We start from the raw sequence: 18899 nt of genomic DNA on the forward strand, positions 1-18899 counted from the left end.
AAATATTATTATAAAATTTTTATAAACGTTTTCAAGCATACATGCCAATGTATATCACGATTTCATGAATATCCACAAAAATGTATTAAAGTATGTTAATAATTGACGCGAAGTACAAGAAGACCCTAGCCTGAACTAAGAAATGAAATAGAATACGCTACTTCTCACGAGTTAAATGAATACCCGCGGTCACTGTATTTGCCAAAACAACAATAATTCAACCAGTCACCGTGCCGATTCGAACCTTTCGTCCTACGGCATGATTGGCGACTGGAGGTAATAATATTGCATGCGACTCACCGATCGTAGACTGCGAAGAAGCAGGAATTTCATGCTGAATCGATGGCGATGTTGTTGTCCAGTGCAAAATGCTGTGGGAATCGTCCGTGGAGTCGTTGATGAAGTTCTACTGGCCCCATGATTATTCTGGTGAAACGTGAAAAGTCTGTACAAAAAGGAAAGGAACAAATAAAAGAATGCACAATCTATTACAGTCTGTTTAAAACAATATACAAATTATAGTTTCAATAGAGACGATCAACATTCTGATAAGATTGAAAATTGTCACTAACATAGCAAAACTTGAAAGTTAGATTATTTTTCTAGGCAAAGATAGAAATAATTGCGAAGATACTTACATTATTGGCAATTGCTGCATCGCCCAATATTTGTTTCCAATTATGCACTGACTCTAATACCGATTATAAGTAAATTTTCAAGTTGAAAGAAAGAATATTATGTTATACTACTGTGACTGAAACAGCTTGGAGAGCCACGACGCTCTGAAAAGAGTTTAAGATACGCAGTAAATCCTGACCCTGAGGCGAAAACGTAAACAAGAATTTACTCGGTTCTATTATGTACCAAAACAAACTGTACGCAAAAGAACTGACTCTACCGACCGCCTTGCGCGCGGTCGCCAAATCGTCTGAAAAGTAAAGTGAAATGGATAAGGGACATAAACATTCAAGCAAGCACAGATGTGCTTTTCTATTATATATTTTGATTTCTTCATTGAAATGTTTGCCATGGAAATAGTACTGTTTCTCCCGAAAGTACGATGTTCTCAACGTTCTCAGCAGATAGAAATATCTGAAAGTTTCAAAACTAAAGTATTATTAAAATATAATAAATACAGTGCTGTCGTTGAATAAAAAATATATAATATATAGAATTTTCGTCTTAGAGTTGTGAATATCTTTTCATATTTGTCGAAAGGTATTTTAATATGATGCAATTGTTATAAATATTAAGAATGGTAATGCAAAAAGCAAAGATTGTTAGTTACTTGAACAACATGGTCATATATAGATAGTTTCTTCGTCGATTTGGATTTTCATGTAAAATATGCATACAAACGTAATCATGTTAGCCGAATAATATATTTATCGAAAATTATGAAGAAAGGGATCAAAAAATATGCAAATGTATCTACTATCGTATAAATACTACGACTCGAAATTTTCACGATCACGTAACGACGCCATTTTCATTGTTGAATAGATCGATATAAAAGAAAATTGTTATTTGATCTTTTACACTCACGGATATTCACTAACACTCTATCGAATCGATCAAACATTTAATAAAATTCGAAAAATCAGGAAGAAAATGTGCTCATGATCGTATTATCTCGTTGATTTTATAATTCAAACGAGCTTACCAATATTCCGTTGAATCTCGTTCGATTCGATCGTTAGCCAACATGGCGCCCATGACGTCACCTTGTCGTTCGAATTTGCATCGATGATCTGTATCAAAAGAAAAATGTCAAATTAGAGCACAATTGTTATAATAAATACAGCTGTACTATACCTAATCGAATCGCAATCGGTATCGAAACAACTTGGAAAAGATTATAACCTCCTAACAATCAGAGAAATCTCGTAACAATTGATAAAGTTCGAAGAGAAAAGCGCGAAGCCGATTGAACTTTTCTCAAGATTTTGTGTCGAATTTACAATCAAAATCGTAATGATAATCATATAAAGCATTGATAGAGGTTGCACGACGCAATGGCAACGATTAGCAACAATTAAATGTAAAAACTTGAGAAAATTACGCACCTGATATTCGCGAATCTCGTAACGCGTCTTGTCCCTTTCTATTCCGTCGAGCGAATGGCGTCCCCCCCGCCGCGAGTCGTTTGTTGGACGAATTGACTGGTAGGTGGCGTGGGGGATAGGGTGTCTTCCACTGAAATTCTTATATCAAACCGAAAGATTGAACACGATTGAATTTTAAACATCAAATAACACTGTTGAATCGTAAAATGGGGATACAAATTCACGACGAATATTTAATTCTACAATATTTTCTTAATTAATGTATTCTACTGCCATCTATTGTGTACGTTTGTCTTTCCGTATTTCGTGAAGTTGATCTTCGATATATAAATTGACACCTTAATTTTAGAATTTTACGATTCTTTAGCGCATTTATTAATTTTCGATCTAGTTATTCATTTCACTCGTTAAAATTTAATTCGCGTATTCGTATGATATCGTACTTACGCTTGCTTTCGTTAACGTAGAAACAGCGAATTCTTGCACTTGCTAACTTTATCGACTTCGATAATGAGTTTCAGTATAATTCTTGGAGTCGCCGTTCTTGAACGCAGGGCGCATCGAAAGTATTTACGTTTAACGATGTCGATATTTCAGTTTTTTAACCCTACTTGCATGAGGTTGTAACTGGCCTGTCACCGCATTGTGAAGCTTGCAAGAAAATTAGACTTTGATCAGTTTTATGGTGAACGTGGACATTTTTATAGCGTTATTAAGGTGCAATAGAACAAACCGGACATGAAAATTCGTGTCCAGTAACAACTTCGTAATCAATTGTTCTGCAGCACGTGGCACGTTTCAAAGGTAACTCTGGAAGTCACATTCACACTAACTATAGTCGACAACGTTAAACGTTCGTTTGAAGTGAAAGATTATTTATTTACACATTGATGCAATCGAATTTCTCGAAAATTAAAGCATTTACATCGAATGAATTACAAGTGATTTGTACGATACATTAATGTTTGATAATCCAAAAATATGGAATGAAAGATTCATAGAATAGGTGGCAGTGCAGTAGTCGAACGACAATAATTAGAAAATTGCATACTCGCTTGGTGTCTGTTTTCTTGTATTATAGTTTTTGATTTTATCTAAAATGTTTCTCATCGTATGTATTACCAATATTATTTGAAATAAGTATTTCAAAGATGTTGAAACTTTTATTTAGAAATACGAACTTCCGGTGGATATGGGATCTTCCCCCACCCTTCTGCCGTTTCACCGTTTCAGTACCGCCAATTCATGGCGTCAGTGTGTCATTCGTTGTGTGAAGTTTAAAAACTGAGATCTGCAATCTGTTATTATGTGAGATATGTACGTATTCTTTACCCATTTTGTTACTGAAACATTATATTTCTGAATAATATTTTACCCATTGAAATTCATAATGTTTCTGACGCGTGGGAAATATTTAAGTTTCTTGACATTGACACCGTGTATACCGATGAACGAGCGACGGTCGTAGTTCCAGGAACTTCAGTATTTTCAGAACACTCGAGTAGAAAAAAGTAAATAATAATACGAAAGCACAGCTGCGTTCGACTGGGTGTTCTCTAGATCTCGATCCAACCTTTGTCGAATACGTAGCAACTACGAACGTAAATATCTGTGCTTTACATTTTTCTAATTTTCGTTTTCACATTTTAAACGCGATTGAGAGATGGTTCATTCTTTCTAAAGCATAGCTGTTCTCTAAAATATTTCAATCATGATAGATTCATTCTTCTTCGTTGATTATAATAAATGGTACTAGAATACATTAATAACAAAAATATTGTAGAATTAAATATTCGTCGTGAATTTGTATCCCCATTTTACGATTCAACAGTGTTATTTGATGTTTAAAATTCAATCGTGTTCAATCTTTCGGTTTGATATAAGAATTTCAGTGGAAGACACCCTATCCCCCACGCCACCTACCAGTCAATTCGTCCAACAAACGACTCGCGGCGGGGGGGACGCCATTTGCTCGACGGAATAGAAAGGGACAAGACGCGTTACGAGATTCGCGAATATCAGGTGCGTAATTTTCTCATGTTTTTATATTTAATTGTTGCTAATCGTTGCCATTATCATCGTGCAACCTCTATCAATGCTTTATATGATTATCATTACGATTTTGATTGTAAATTCGACACAAAATCTTGAGAAAAGTTCAATCGGCTTCGCGCTTTTCTCTTTGAACTTTACAATTGTTACGAGATTTCTCTGATTGTTAGGAGGTTATAATCTTTTCCAAGTTATTTCGATGCCGATTGCGATTCGATTAGGCATAGTAAAGCTGTATTTATTATAACAATTGTGCTTTAATTTGTCATTTTTCTTTCGATACAGATCATCGATACGAATTCGAACGACAAGGTGACGTCATGGGCGCCATGTTGGCTAACGGCCGAATCGAACGAGATTCAACGGAATATTGGTAAGCTCGTTTGAATTATAAAATCAACGAGATAATACGATCATGAGCACATTTTCTTCCTGATTTTTCGAATTTTATTGAATTTTTGATCGATTCGGTAGTCTGTTAGTGAATATCCGTGAGTGTAAAAACTCAAATAACAATTTTCTTTTATATCGATCTATTCAACAATGAAAATGGCGTCGTTACGTGTTCGTGAAAATTTCGAGTCGTAGTATTTATACGATAGTAGATACATTTGCATATTTTTTGATCCCTTTCTTCATAATTTTCGATAAATATATTATTCGGCTAACATGATTACGCTTGTATGCATATTCTACATGAAAATCCAAATTGACGAAGAAACTATCTATTTATACATCACCATGTTGTTCAACTAACTAACAATCTTTGTTTTTTGCATTACCATTCTTAATATTCATAACAATTGCATCATATTAAAGTATCTTTCGACAAATATGAAAAGATATTCACAACTCTAAGACGAAAATTCTATATATTATATATTTTTTATTCAACGACTGCACTGTATTTATTATATTTTAATAATACCTTAGTTTTGAAACTTTCAGATATTTACATCTGCTGAGAACGTTGAGAACGTCGTACTTTCGGGAGAAGCAGTACTATTTCCATGGCAAACATTTCAATGAAGAAATCAAAATATATAACAGAAAAGCACATCTGCGCTTGCTTGAATGTTTATGTCCCTTATCCATTTCACTTTACTTTTCAGACGATTTGGCGACCGCGCGCAAGGCGGTCGGTAGAGTCAGTTCTTTTGCATACAGTTTGTTTTGGTACATAGTAGAACCGAGTAAATTCTTGTTTACGTTTTCGCCTCAGGGTCAGGATTTACTGCGTATCTTAAACTCTTTTCAGAGCGTCGTAGCTCTCCAAGCTGTTTCAGTCATAGTAGTATAACATAATATTCTTTCTTTCAACTTAAAAATTTACTTAAAATCGGTATTAGAGTCAGTGCATAATTGGAAACAAATATTGGGCGATGCAGCAGTTGCCAATAATGTAAGTATCTTCGCAATTATTTCTATCTTTGTTTAGAAAAATAATCTAACTTTCAAGTTTTGCTATGTTAGTGCCAATTTTCAAACTTATCGGAATGTTAGTCGTCTCTATTGAAACTATACTTTGTATATTGTTTCAAACAGACTGTAATGTATTGTGCATTCTTTTATTTGTTCCTTTCCTTTTTGTACAGACTTTTCACGTTTCACCAGATCAATCATGGGGCCAGTAGAACTTCATCAACGACTCCACCGACGATTCCCACAGCATTTTTCACTGGACAACAACATCGCCATCGATTCAGCATGAAATTCCTGGTTCTTCACAGTCTACGATCGGTGAGTCGCATGCAATATTATTACCTCCAGTCGCCAATCATGCCGTAGGACAGAAGGTTCGAATCGGCACGGTGACTGGTTGAATTATTGTTGTTTTGGCAAATACAGTGACCGCGGGTATTCATAATACTCGTGAGAAGTAGCGTATTCTATTTCATTTCTTAGTTCAGGCTAGGGTCTTTTTGTACTTCGCGTCAATTATTAATATACTTTAATACATTTTTGTGGATATTCATGAAATCGTGATATACATTGGCATGTATGCTTGAAAACGTTTGTAAGAATTTTATAATAATATTTATGATATCAATTAAATAGCGATAAATGCTTGATCATGTAGTGAAGAATTCGGATAATCTCCGAATTCGAGATTCTGATAAAGACAATTATTATAATATTTAATTTAGATTAAATATATAATATATCATTGAATATATAATATTTAATGGTTTTATTTCTTTTCATGTTTTTCAAGTTGTATTTTCAAATATAATATGTGTAATGAATTCAATTCACAATTTTTAAACAATATATATTTGCGTTGAAGTTCTGTAGTTAAAGTTTATGTACAAAAAGACATTTCGCGATAGGTAGGTTTCTGAGTCAAAGTAGTATCATTTGAACATTCATTTTGACCTCTGAAAAATTACTTTGACAATGGAGCCACTTGAGGTTCAACCAATATTTCTGTTAGCTTTTTTGAATAAATTTCTTATTTGATAAATCTCATTTAATATCTTTTTTTCCATAGAATACAATTTTCATTATAGACACATTGCTTAATAATTATATTTCCAATATTAATACATGCTGAATGTTCGCTTTGGAAATTCTGCAAATAAAATATCGAGTCACATTTACTGAAAATAAAATGATAGAAAACGAACTTTTCTGAATAAGTTTCTTATTTAAAATCTTTTTCTCCATAGAATTCAACTTGCATTATATACATATTGCTTAATAATTATATTTCCGAATGTTTGCTTTTGTAATATTATAAGTAAAATGTAAATTTATAAATAAAATACTTTTGTTATTTTATAAATAAGATAATAGTTTCATAAAACTGAAAATAAAGTGACAAAAAACGAAAGAATGCTAGTTCGTTACTTTTTCTACTAATAACTGTTTTTAGTTGAGGATTTTCAGGATAATTTTTCCGTGTTCATTGCCTAAAGTTACTCACGTGCCCAGGTGCTACTTGAGTAGGTGAAGGCAATGGGCACGATGCCATATATTGTTAAATTAATAATAATAATCTGTGTGAGCGATCGACATCGTGTTAGCGAATCGTGCACGGCGTACTTTCCACACATGTATGAGTGTGTGTGGCTAGGGTGTGGAGGTGCGTCGGTTTAGAAATCTTTATAATCCAGAAACTCAGTTATATTTCTTAATATCATATTTTTATAATTATCGGTAAAAATAGATATATTGAACTTTTATTTACCACGAAATATATAACAATTTTTCACGTTATTACTTATACATTCCTTTACACATTTTGGTGAATAGACCTACCCCCGAAATTCTACTCCCTTTCTAGAAAAAAATTCAGTACGGGCGGAACTTTAAACGTTAATAACTTTTTAACGAAGCCTGCATCAACAAATTAGTATTCTAGATTTTCGTCTTATTTTGCCCTCTAGAATCTCCCATTAAAATGTTTCCCAGGGGTGGCCGAACACCATGTATAATAGAACATGTAATATAAAATTGATAATTACTGTATCTACGGTACTTTATTCATAACTACATTGTGCAGAACTCTGCCTACAAATATTTTTGTTCACGATACGTATACGCAATGGTCGCTAGCCTTTGTCGATCGATTTCAGGACATTGGTACGTACCCTAGAGAATGTGAAAGTTGCGTGTTGCGCTCGGGTGTCGGAGGTGTCCCGGGACATCCTCTCTAGATTAGGCTCATTGCACCCGGGCGTCATGTGTGAGGACCGTGGAGTGCGTGTGTTGGCGAGAATGTGTTTTGCTTTTTTAAATCTAGAGCTAGGTAGGCAGGTAACTTACCTTCTGGTGTGTATGTGGTAGACGTAAGTAGGTAGGACCAGGGCAGGTCGTCACGGTCTGTGTTCGGTTAGGCGTGTCTTCGCGTGCTAGACCTGCACCTGATTTTTGGATTTGGAAAGTCGATGCAAAGCTGGTCCAGACGAATCATGTCGTCCGTTCCTGGCTTCGTCTTCGATCCTCCAAGTCTGGCGATCTTAAAATCGCTATTCGCGATCGCGGTCGCGGTGATAGGTCCCGAAACGCTCGTCGCGCTCGAGATTCTTCACACGTGCGCCGACAACGATTCCTGGAATCGTTGGACGTCCGTGTGCTGCACTGAATTTCGAGCCTAGTATTAAGTTTCAGGTTGGACAATGTCGTCCGAAGAGAGAAGAAGCTAATAGCTGAAGAGGCCCTGACAAACTGTCGCAAGAGTGGGCTGCATCAAATGGTCCTCCATCTTCGGATGGGGAATCATTCACGTTACTTCTTTGTCACTGCATTTGCCAGTAGTAGTAGTAGTTAGTTTGTTTTTGTTGCATGCACATTTACAGATACCACACATGCTGAACCCTGATCCAGTATAGATTGGGCAAATCGCGATTTGAATTAGTGTTGCGGATTTTGAACATCATTTGCGTTTGTTTTTAAGATAAAATCGCGCTTCGTGAAGACTTGACGCTATTGCTTTTGTGTTTCGAGTAATAAACATTCATTATAATTAATTTCACGTTTATAATTTATCCAATGTTAATTTCGTTTTCTTTGTTGAGAATACTATTACGTTCAGTAAGCATTGATCGCGATTGTTTTTAGGATCATTAATCATGAATATTAAACGCGTTCGATTTTATAGATATTTTATATTTTGAATTTGCGTCGTGTTATTGAATTAGTGTCGCGATAATGACTAAACGCGTTGTTTTTTATTTAGTGTTGCGATCTATGGAACGGCCAATTTATCCCTTAGGTGTTTGCTGAACCATGAAGCTGCTGAATGAACTGGCTGGATTGGCACATTCTTTGATATGTGTAAGTACATGAGAATCGATTGGGTCTTGATCTTCTGACGTGATGTGACCCTAAGTTGCTGCTCTCACGAATGTTTCCATTACTATTTAACACATTGACTAGCAGATTAATATCTTTGAATGTTTTCATGAGGCTAAAATTGGTTTTTAGTTCATTGAAAACTACTTAATTGATAATTTATTATAATATTTTTGTATTTACTGTTTCTGATATTTATGAATCGCATGTAAATTTATTTTCTTTATCATCTCATCTTGAAAATGAATTTTTGATTAAAAGTTCTCTCATCTATATATGGGTTATACTGCTATCAATGTGTTAAAGCATTCATATTGTTAATGAGAAATGATCATGGGTATTTGTTTGGACTTCTGACGATTAGACGATCATTTTTTTCTGCAATTAAAATGAGTGCCTCCATTTGCAAATTCTTTTTAGTTCTTTATTTGGAAATAAATACAGTGATACAGTTTAACATGTAATAGGGACGACAGACTTTTCCACGTTTGCTAACTTCAATGATTTTATTGGCTGAGTTGATTACAGTTCTCAGAATTGTTGTATTTTGATGGGAGAGGTCGCTCGTTCTAAAAAACCATTGATGTTTTACACGGTCGGTACTACAGTTCGTACGAAATCGTTTCCCATAAGATAAAGTGTCTGTTACCATAGAGGAGATATGCCATGTGAGAGAAGAAAGTCTTTTCTACGGTTACTAATTTTACGTTATCAGTAGTTCAATTGGTTGTAGTTTCGAGGACCACCGTTCTGTGAACGAAGAGGTCACTAGAGAATCATGGGGATTTTACTAGGTCGGTATTTCAGTTCGTGTGGGATCCATTCCCATAAGATGCATAGTCTATTTTATATAATTATAGCCTCGTTTCTGATCAAATATCTATTACCTCGTATGCTTACTTCAATATTACACTCTGATTCATAATGTTAAGGAATCATTCATAAGTTTGTGAATCATTTACTAGTGAATGGTAAGTCGATTACATTCTTACCTCTGGAGACTTGTTTTTGGCAACTCCATCTATCAATAACTTCCGTGTTTGGCCATTTTTACCCATGGAGACTTGTTTTTGGCAACTCCATCTATCGATAACTTTCCTGTTTAACTATGTATATAACACATCGAGCTTATTAAGTTACCTGAAAGAGCGATTCGAGTGTGAGGGTGTATGATTTGGCTATCAGACATTATCGTTCGAAATAAGATTATGGAAATCAGCGGATCGTGTATACAATTGCATTTACTCTGTATACAAATTAATATTCCAATGATTCACCCTTCGATTTCAGAGGATTTAATTACTCGAAATAGGAATACATTTTGTAATGCATTTATTTATTCACGATTAAGTAATTATTGCTTGAAAATATCCTTTGCATCCGATTTTGTATGCAAACCATACTTTCGTGCAAATTTTACCAATACAACTGGACAATCGAAGTTCAATAAAGTCGAGGATTCAGGTAGCTGGTTCGTTAAGCTCACGATGGATGAAGGAAATCGTCAAGGATTGAATAGTTCGGCCATCCAAACGTTTTACCTCCCATATACAATATCACATATCAACAATTTTATTTAGTCTCGTTTTATTTAACATACAAGAGCTATCTTTAAACATGACGCACGATTTTAATATGCATACGTGTTCGCACATATTAAATAAGTCTAGGTTACACTGATATGATTTCGTTACGGTGAAACTGTACAAAGAGCGCGCAAGCACGAGACCACTGTTCGTTTCTCGGTGTCTTTCTGCGCCCGTTTATCGCCGCGTTTCGATCATCGTTCGGACCTTCGATCTTCTTACCGCGATTCTTCTAGGACTCTTCGACGATTACGTACCCGCGGTGCACGTTCCCTGCGTTCCTTTTCTCGTAGCTTCGTCGAGCTTCCCTCCAAAATTCAACGATTATTCAACCGTCAACACGTTCACTGTCTGTGACCCGCATATGGGTCACACCGTCATGCTTTCGAATACGCCGCCGAGAGACCGAACAGTGAACGCGTTAAACGATTTTTCAACCGTTACCACGTTCACTGTCTGTGACCCATATGTGGGTCACAACACCATGCTTTCGAATACTCCGCCGAGAGACCGAACAGTGAACGCGTTAAACGATTTTTCAACCGTTACCACGTTCACTGTCTGTGACCCATATGTGGGTCACATCGCCATGCTTTCGAATACTCCGCCGAGAGACCAAACAGTGAACGCGTTAAACGATTTTTCAATTGTCAACAAGTTCACTGTTGATGACCCATATGTGGGTCACAACACCATGCTCTCGGATACGTCGCTGAGAGATCGGACAGTGGATGTATTGAACGATTTTTCAACCGCCACCACGTTCACTGTCTATGCCCCATATGTGGGTCACATCGCCATGCTTTCGAATACTCCGTTGGGAGACTGAACAGTGAACGTATTAAAAGCTTTTTCAACCGTCAACACGTTCAATGTCTATGACTCATATATGAGTCATAGCACCATGGTTTTGAATACGCCGTTAAAAAATCGGACAGTGAACGCATTAAACGATTTTTCTTTTCTCCACGCGGAACGTTAGAAAGCGTCGAACGATCTGGACGATCGCGAGAAGCAAGCTCGATCGTCGTGAAAAGATCTTACTTTGATACGCAACTCTACATTGGTCGCTCTTCCAAGATTAAACACTTTCCAGAAGATCTTTCGAAACTCGAGACATTTTTACCCACAATTTTGAATACTTTTTTAAACTTTTAGTGTAGAAATCGTGCGTTAAAAAATCTGGAGACGAGAGACTCGCGACCCAACGGGATTTAGAGTCAACTTCACTTTTCCACGGTCCATGTTTTGCTGTTCGTGAAAAAAGTGGATTCCTTTTAATCAACTTCCACGATCGATCGACGTTGGAGTCGATTGGCTTGCTTCCCGAGGCCAGAGACGATAAAATCGCGCGTTTCGGACCCCTTATTACCTCTTCCTCTCTTCCCAGCGGAAAATCTCGCATGACAAAAAAAGAAACGATCCCCGTATTATTCCTAAAAACCTTCTTAGCGTACGCCAAAGAACTCTTTCTATCAAGACACATATAATCGCATCGTTGATCCTCAATCTTTTCGCTTCGAGTACACGGTAACAAGACTCGAGAAACCCTTTTGTCGATGCATATTGTCTTCAAGGTACATGTACACGTACGAAATACAGCCCGCGAAATATTGATCGACGATCATTTCTGTATTAGGTACGCACGCGACCGTGATCGCGCGTACGCGAGTAACTTTAGTATTACTAGACGATAGAGACGATAGGTTATATAAGATATTACAGTAAGACGAGAGTGTCACATTGAAAAAATATATATGTATGCGTTAATTTAGGAGAGGAGGAACGATAAGACGAGTCTCTACGTGCGCGCGCGCGCGCGCCACTAACTACATGCACGGATATGTTGGTAGTCAACCTTCAATGATAGATCGGTTAACCTGCGTTGTTACAACGATACGCGAAACCTGGGACACGCGTACCAAAGATGGGCAAAATTCATATTTAAATGAAATTTTGGAAGATAACGTTAATTATTTTGGTTTGAGAATTTTTTTGGCGCCAAAAGTGAGGAAATTATTTTGGTGGTAGGGAGAGAAATATTTGAACGAAATTGAGAGAAATGGGCAACGATTCATGGTATATTGTTATTGGTTTAATAAAATTTGGAAGCTGAATTATAAGAAAAAAACAATTTTTTCAAATTGTAAATATACATATAAAGAAGTTTGGATTTATTATTTGTTGGATGTAAACTGAAATTTGAATTATAGAAAGTATTTTTCGAATTATAAATATATTTCGAATTGTATATTGTTATTTGTTAAATAAAAATTTAAATCTGAATTATAAAAAATAACAATAGTAACGAAAGTAATATTTCGAATTTGTCGGATGAAAATTAGAATTTGAATTCTAGAAACTTTTCTTTGAATTTGAATTCTAGTAACTTTTCTTTGAATTTGAATTTCTAGTAACTTTTCTTTGAATTTGAATATTTAGTAACTTTTCTTTGAATTTGAATTTCTAGTAACTTTTCTTTGAATTTGAATTTCTAGTAACTTTTGCCCATCCCCGGCGCGAAGGATATGTCTGCACACGCGCACACGATCGAAAACGAGACTGCAAGGAAGAACGTCGGTGCGCGTAACGCCGTCTCTCTTTCATTTTATTTTTACTCGACCGTTTGCAGCTTTTGTTTTCGTAATTTCTTCTATCACCTTTTGTTTCAGGTCTCTCGCCGTCGATCGCATTTTTCTTTTTTCTCGTTCGTTAACGATAGGCTATATTACAGTGTCGGGCTATCGCTGCTGGACGATACATCGCGATATATCGAGCCTCTGAAAACAAGCGCGGTGCAAACGAACGATTTACGTAAAACGCGCGACGCTCCGATCGATATCGAATACACAGTCGTGCTTGGTTGTAACGCGTACGAATACAACGAAATCGCAGTTTTAATAAGGACATAAATTTTATCGAGAGATATCGAAATAAAATCTTTCGAACGAAAATTTCGCGATTCGTAAATAAAAAGATTAATCGATATCTGTTATTGAACAAATCGTGTAGCAGATGTTAGGAAACTCTTTAGAAATAACCATAAATTAACAAGAATAGATACCCTTAATATACATCTAACGATTAAAGTAAAATATAATTTAAAAATTGGATAATATTTAGATACATGTTTTCTTGTCTCTTTGTTTGTGTATGGTTCTCGAAATACAGATAAATAAATAGTTCTTTTCATAGTTAAATTAATCAGTGCTAGAAAAAGCCTTTGTGCGGGATTAATTTCACAAATTATTTTTCGTTAATTATACTTACATATGTAAAGATTAAATACAGGAGTAATGTTATTGTATACTCCTTTCGAAACCAGTTGAACGATTAATATTAAGTGCTGTTGTAGTTTATACAAGCATAGATATGTAATTATATTATTTTTCTCCCTTCAATAGTTATTTTGCCTCTTGAATACTTTTTTTAATCAAGCTAGTGAGAATTACAAAATAATAGGAGGTAGATTGAACTCGTCATCGGTACAGGTACTCCCTCTATAACACGCTAGTTTGGTTCCTTAATAATTTAGGTTTCAGAAATAAATTGCATTAACACGTTCACTGTCCATGACTCGTATATGGGTCACAACACCATCCTTTCGGATATGCCGCTGAGAGACCGGACAGTGGATGTATTCAACGATTTTTCAACCGTCAACACGTTCACTGTCGGTGACCCGTATATGGGTCACGACACTATACTTCCAGATACACCGCTGAGAAACCGGACAGTGGATCTATTAAACGATTTTTCAACCGTCAACACGTTCACTGCCGGTGACCCGTATATGGGTCACCGGCACTATGCTTCCGGATACACCGCTGAGAAATAGGACAGTGAACGCGTTAAACGATTTTTCAACCGTCATCACGTTCACTGTCTGTGACTCATATGTGGGTCACACCACCATACTTTCGGATACGCCGCTGAGAAACCGGACAGTGGATGTATTGAACGATTTTTCAACCGTCAACACGTTCACTGTCTGTGACTCATATGCGGGTCATATTACCATGCTTTTGGATACGCCTTTGAGAGATCGGACAGCGAACGCGTTAAATTTGATCCTAAAATTGTGTCACAACGAAACCGTGCTATACGGGGGATTACCTGTACATAAAATAATAATTAGGGAAAAGTTTGTCGATCCCTCGATGCTCGTTACAACCAAGTTCGACTGTAATTACGTTTGTTACGCGATAGCAAGTGCCATTTAGGTGTCGATTAGATTCGCGAATATGTACAAGCGTGCGCTGGGAGAAACTGAACGCATCGAGACTGGTACTGTACCCGGATCGGAGACGATCAGGACACTCTCTCGGGTTCTTGGATCTTTCATAAAGTTTTGCTACGTAAAACGCGTGTTCCAGATTTTGGAAAGCAAATGACACACACGACGCTCGGAATGAAACGCGCTAAACAGTAAATTAAACCGTCTACCGAACCGTACAAAAATATAGAACTTTTTTGTTGTTGTTGTTGTTTCCGCTTTGAGAAATCAGCACCGTATAAAAGTCGTATAAAAGTTTCCGGTGTCGATGCGCCTCCGATCGAGAGAGATCAGCTCTTTTCTTTCCCGCTTGCCGTGATTTTTCCGCGTCGAAGCAGCAAAATACGAAACCAAAAAACGATACACCGCGCAGAAAAATAAGGGCGAAGCATTTTTTTCTTTTTTGCAACCGTCGCGATTATACATCTTCCGATACGAAAATAGGGCTGGGGCTGTTCCAATGTTTCATAGCTGCTTAAATTTAGGTTTCAAAAATAAATTGTATTATAACGTTCACTGCCCATGACCCGTATATGGGGCATATCACCGTGCTATTGGATATGCCGCTGAGAAACCGGACAGTGAACGTGTTATTCGTATTCAACTATCAAAAACATGTTTACTAAAATCAAACGTATTGTATATATATTTGATGTTAAATAATATTTTTTCAAAATCTCATTATTCGAGCTTCTTAAATTTTCCCGTTCCAAAAAAATATAGTATTCATCGGTTTACACTATTCCAATATTTTTGTTATATCTAAAATTTCCTTTTTCCAAAAAATCTATTTTATAATCGATTCTCACGACAACATAGTTATTTTTACACTATTACTTCTAAATAGAACATAATATCTGACGACTGGTTTAATATTTGCAAAAGAATGAAATAAAAAAAAAAGTTAACACGTTCACTGCCCATGACCCGTATATGGGTCACAGAACCATGCTTTTGAATACGTAGTTAAGTGACCGGACAGTGAACACGTTAAATGATTTTTCATCCGTCAAGACGTTCACTGTCCATGACCCTTATATGGGTCACATCACCATGCTTTTGAATACGGCGCTAGGAAACCGGACAGTGAAAAATTTCCCTCTTCCAAAAAAAGTCTGTTTTAAAAATATAATATTCATCCGTTTACACCATTCCAATATTTTTAATAGTTTGCAACAAATTAGAGCAAATATACTTAACAGCTTCTACTTTGAAGACGAATTTCATCCCTCGATAAACAAAATTAACAATTTTAAATAAACAAAAAATAAGGGTCAAACATTTTTAAGTCTGCTACCAGTGTGTAAATTTCATTAAAATTAGTGATTTGGTATGTTCCTTCTTAAATTATCAATTTCACACGAATTTATGGGACGATCTAATAAATAAAAAAAATTACGATTAACTCGAGAAGCTTGATTCATAGATCTACGAACGTCCAGAGGCACGAAATAATATTCGACATTGTATTCCCCCAGCCCTAAACGAGCTCTCATTTCCAGGGTAGAAGGGACTCTTTTTTCCGCCATGACAAAACAACGGTCAGGTTTCTCGACAGAAGTATAAATATCGCGCGTCACACTCGACGTCGCTAGGTACGAAGATACACTATTCGCGTTAAAGAAAGGCGAAACATAGGAACAGTCTAGTAACACAGTTATCGGAGGCTAACCTATAATATTAAATCTACCACGCTGTTCTTACGAGCGAGGCACGGCAAAGAAGCATTTTTCATCTCTTTCGTTCGTACCCGGTTGGTCCTCGATGACAAATTAAGACGCTTGGATTTAATCCGCCGTGAAATAAAAGGTCTCCCGTGGAGCGTAAGAACGAACGTACTCTGTAACTAGGGCTCCCGCAAGCAATGCCGTGATTAACGACGCTCCGCTTCGAGAACAAAGTATCGCCTCCGACCGGTGAATTAATATTTCTTCCCGAGTCGACGTTATTCCCAGAACGCTTAACGCGCCCGCTCGATGCCGCCATTTTACAACCTGAATAGCGCACAGAGACTTTTGCAACAGGCAATCGATCGTACCGTACGTTTCTCTAACGAAGGTCGAAATGCAACAGTGAGAGAAGTAGGGACTCCTCCGGGGATGAAAGTGAGACGTGAGTCCCAAATTAAAAGCCTTCAATATTTGCAAAATTTTTCTTCGTTGTAAATGAATAGTTGAGGAGAAATTGATTGAGAAGGTAGGAATAGAAATTTTGTGGAATAAGTAGGGACTCATCGGGAATGAAAGTAACAAGGTGTAAGTCCCAATTTTTAGAGGAACATTGATTATTTAACAAATTTTGTTGTATTGAAGGTGAATATTCAGAAGGTAGGAGTATACAGATTGTGGAATAAGTAGAGATTTCTCTGGGGATGAAAGTAACAAGGTGTAAGTCCCAAATTTTTAGAGGAACTTTTACTATTTAAACAAATTTTTTGTATTGGAGATGAATATTCAGAAGGTAGGAGTATACAGTTTGTGGAATAAGTAGGGACTCCTCTGGGGATGAAAGTAACAAGGTGTAAGTCCCAAATTTTTAGAGGGGCATTGGCTATTTAAAAAAATTTTGTGTATTATAGATGAATATTGAGAAGATAGGAATAGAAATTTTGAGGTATAATTTGAGATTCTTCGAGGATGAAAGTAACAATGGTAGGTGTAAGTCCCAAATTAATAAAGGGACCTTGACTATTTAAACAATTTTTTTTCTTGAAGATGAATATTTAAGGAGAAATACATTATAGTGCAGGAATAGATTAAGAAGGTAGGAGTAGAAATTTTGTGGAATAAGTAGAAACTTCTCCAGGATAAAAGTAATAAGTGTAAGTGTAAGTGTAAGTCCCAAATTATTAGAGGGACCTGGAATATTTGAAAATATTTGTTACATTGAAAATGAATCTTAAGAAAGTAGGAGTAGAAATTTGGAGAAATAATTTGAGACTCTTCGAGAATGAAAGTAACAAGGGTAGGTGTAAGTCCCAAATTATTAGAGGGTCATTGACTATTTACAAAAGTTTTTTTTCTTGTAAATGAATATTAAGAAGGTAGGAGTAGAAATTTTGAGATTATTAGGGACTCTTCGGGAATGAAAGTAACAAGGATAGGTGTAAGTCCCAAATTTTTACAGGGTTCTCGAATATTTATAAAATTTTTCTTTCTTGTAAATGAATATTAAGAAGGTAGAAGTAGAAATTTTGTGGAATAAGTAGAGAGTTCTCGAGAATAAAAGTAACGAGGTGTAAGTCCCAAATTTTTAGAGGGACCTTGACTATTTAAAAATAATTTGTTTCTTGTAAATGAATATTTGACGAATAATTCGAATAAAATATTTGTTATTTTCATCCCTAGTGATTCCCAGTTTCAAATTTTTAGTATGGGACTATCCTGACTATTTAAAAAATTTGTCCTTTTTTAGTAAATCAATATTTAAGGAGCAACATATTATGGTACAGATCAAGAACGTACAAAAAAAAAATTTTGTGGAACAATTCGAAATAAATTTTTTTTACTTTCATCCCTATTGGTTCCAAGTCCCAAATTTTTAATAGGGGACCAACTTGATTATTCAAAAAATGTGTCTTCCTTGTAAATTAAAATTAAAAAAGTACCAGATTAAGAAGATACCAGTAAACATTTTGAAAAATAATAAAAAATAATAAAGTAAAAATTTTGAAAAACAAAAATATTTTTTATTTTCATCCCTAGTGGTTCTTAGTCTCAAATTTTTAATAAAGTACCACTTTGGTTATGCAAAAAATTTGTCTTGTGAATTATGATTAAAAAGGTACCAGTAAAAATTTTGAAAAACAACTCAAAAAAAAAATATTTTTACTTTCATCCCTAATGGTTTCTAGTCTCAAATTTTTAAAAGAGGACCACCTTGATTATTAAAAAAATTTTATCTTCCTTGTGAATTAAGATTGAAAAGATACCAGTGAAAATTTTGAAAAACAAAAAAATATTTTTTACTTTCATCCCTATTGGTTCCTAGTCTCAAATTTTTAAAAGAAGACCACCTTGATTATTCAAAAAATTTGTCTTCCTTGTAAATTAAGATTGAAAAGGTACCAGGTTAAGAAAATACCAGTAAAAATTTTGAAAAACAACTCAAAAAAAAAATATT

The 18899-nt window shown here is 35.7% G+C and overlaps 1 long non-coding RNA gene across 1 annotated transcript; it reads right to left on the reverse strand.

The window, feature by feature from the left end:
* Nucleotides 1-10464: 10464 nt before the first annotated feature.
* Nucleotides 10465-17965, reverse strand: LOC143348841 (uncharacterized). Its single transcript, XR_013080832.1, has 2 exons — nucleotides 14772-17965; nucleotides 10465-12381 (listed from the first exon to the last, which is right to left on the reverse strand). It is a non-coding gene; the product is annotated as an uncharacterized LOC143348841 (long non-coding RNA).
* Nucleotides 17966-18899: the final 934 nt, after the last annotated feature.

Source organism: Colletes latitarsis, chromosome 12 (assembly GCF_051014445.1).
Source record: "Colletes latitarsis isolate SP2378_abdomen chromosome 12, iyColLati1, whole genome shotgun sequence".
Classification (NCBI taxonomy): Eukaryota; Metazoa; Arthropoda; class Insecta; order Hymenoptera; family Colletidae; genus Colletes; species Colletes latitarsis.